This window comes from Limulus polyphemus, unplaced genomic scaffold (assembly GCF_000517525.1).
Source record: "Limulus polyphemus unplaced genomic scaffold, Limulus_polyphemus-2.1.2 Scaffold10513, whole genome shotgun sequence".
Lineage (NCBI taxonomy): Eukaryota > Metazoa > Arthropoda > Merostomata > Xiphosura > Limulidae > Limulus > Limulus polyphemus.
Genome location: NW_013676123.1, coordinates 5,543 through 8,016, shown reverse-complemented (window position 1 = coordinate 8,016; position 2,474 = coordinate 5,543).

The following is a 2,474-nucleotide window of genomic DNA, read 5'->3' as shown; positions in this document are numbered from 1 at the left end:
TCTTGTTAAGGGTTCCACACTTTAAACTGTGAGTACAATAAACGTGGAGGAGCATCAGGTTTACAACTAATTAACAAGAAACAACCCCCACACTTTAAACTGTGTTAGTTGTAAACCATAATAAAATGACGATCTGTACTTTAGAGTCGTGGGTTATAAGCGGACTTACAATGCTAGAAACCGTGGTGCGCACAGCACAGATAGCCCATTGTGTAGCTTTGTACATAACTTCAAAACAAACAAACAAACCAAGCCCCCAGTGGCACAGCGGTACGTCTGCGGACTTACAATGCTAGAAACCGGGTTTAGATATCCGTGGTGGGCACAGCACAGATAGCCCATTGTGTAGCTTTGTACATAACTTCAAAACAAACAAACCAAGCCCCCAGTGGCACAGCGGTACGTCTGCGGACTTACAATGCTAGAAACCGGGTTTAGATATCCGTGGTGGGCACAGTACAGATAGCCCATTGTGTAGCTTTGTACATAACTTCAAAACAAACTTACCCTCCAAAAAGAGTATATATATATTTAAGTTATTTAGAATGACGATAATGGATATTTCTATGAGAAAAGGTTTAAGAAATTAAAATAAAGTTTGAACTCAAAATTTGACCTGTGATTTTGAATAAAGGGTACCTCGTCAGTTTTGTACAAGATAGACTTGTACAAAAATATTCTATATTGTATAATAATATTCTTGTATAACGATATTCTATATTGTTATATAGAATAAAACATGTCACGTTAGTAAAGTAAAGTGTTTCGTAATCGCATTTGTTGCCTGGGAAGCAAAATCATAAATCGTATTGTTGCCCTCCCTCCCAGTGTTTAGGACAATCAACCAATGTTCACCAAGGTGGAAACAATGACGTCTTCTTCCCTCACCCACATGACTTGTATTATGTTCATTTAGTCCTTTCTTTCTTTGTGTTCGTTGACGACACACGAACTTCATCAGGATGTTTTAGCCGTGTTTCTATCAACTCCTATATCCTAACCTTCAAAACACCTCACAACACATTCGTTAGACTTTTGATAAAATAAAGATCGCAATATGGTATCTACTGTGAACGCTAGGAGGTTAAAATATTACTTGAAAAAGTATTTGATTGGAAACCTGTAATGGAGTTGTTGAGAATTGTGTGGTAACGCACGTAGTTTGTCTATACGGTATAATACATTGTTTCACTCTTAAATGTTCACCTGGCGTTGTTCTCAAGAATTAAAACGGGTCTAGATCCTGATAAAACACCTCCGCTAGAGTGATCATGAATAAAGTATAAATCAATGTAGGGTAACTAGGATGAAGAAACGGAACTTACTAACCCTAACTCTAAAGTAGAGAGGTAAAGATTGTCGTTATTTATCAAACTCATGACACCTAGGCCAGAATTTTAATTTCCTCTTTGCTTCGTTCATGCTTCAAAAAATTATGTATTAGTTTAAAACTTAAATAAACCTGTTACATTAATAATATCCTATCTTAATATAGGCCTGGAATAAAGGTCTCTCCAACAACTCAAGGAAGTTATACACGCGTGGTCAACCAACCGTACCTCAGCCCTAATTACCCATACAACCAGAGATTGAGTGCTACAGACTCTCCAGGCGCGACTAGTAAAGTTGAGAAACGTTAGGTTTCAACAATTAACTCTTTGTGTTGTTGTTGTGTGTGAGAGACCTCCGGATTTACAGGCTATTTGTGTTAGCCATCCCTTATTATGGATAGACAGACAACAAGGAAGGCGGAGAGTCAACAGCACCCACAGTGTGTAATTAAGATACCAAGTTTTCCAGTATGTACTGTAACTGCCTCTCTCTCTCTCTCTGTTTCAAACAAATAATAATAATAAACATTAAGGTCAAGTCTAGTAAATTTTTTGAAAGGAACAACTTTCTACTGATCTGTAAGTGACAACATGTACACCAAGTGTGTTCTACTGATACTTATGTCTGGGTAAAGGGACCCAAGTAGCCGTACATACTTAAATACACAGTTCAAAGTGTGGAACCCTCAACAAGACACACTACAATAAACGTGGAGGAGCATCAGGTTTACAACTAACACAATTTAAAGTGTGGAACTCTTAACATGAAACAATACAATAAACGTGGAGGAGCATCAGGTTTACAGCTAACACAGTTTAAAGTGTGGAACCCTTAATAAGAAACAATACAATAAACGTGGAGGAGCATCAGGTTTACAACTAACACAGTTTAAAGTGTGGAACTCTTAATAAGACACACTACAATAAACGTGGAGAAGCATCAGGTTTACAACTAACACAGTTTAAAGTGTGGAACCCTTAATAAGAAACAGTACAATAAACGTGGAGGAGCATCAGGTTTACAACTAACACAGTTTAAAGTGTGGAACCCTTAACAAGACACACTACAATAAACGTGGAGGAGTATCAAATTACAGATCCACAGTCCGGTATGCTAACCACTGCGTAGTTTAATGACTAGAA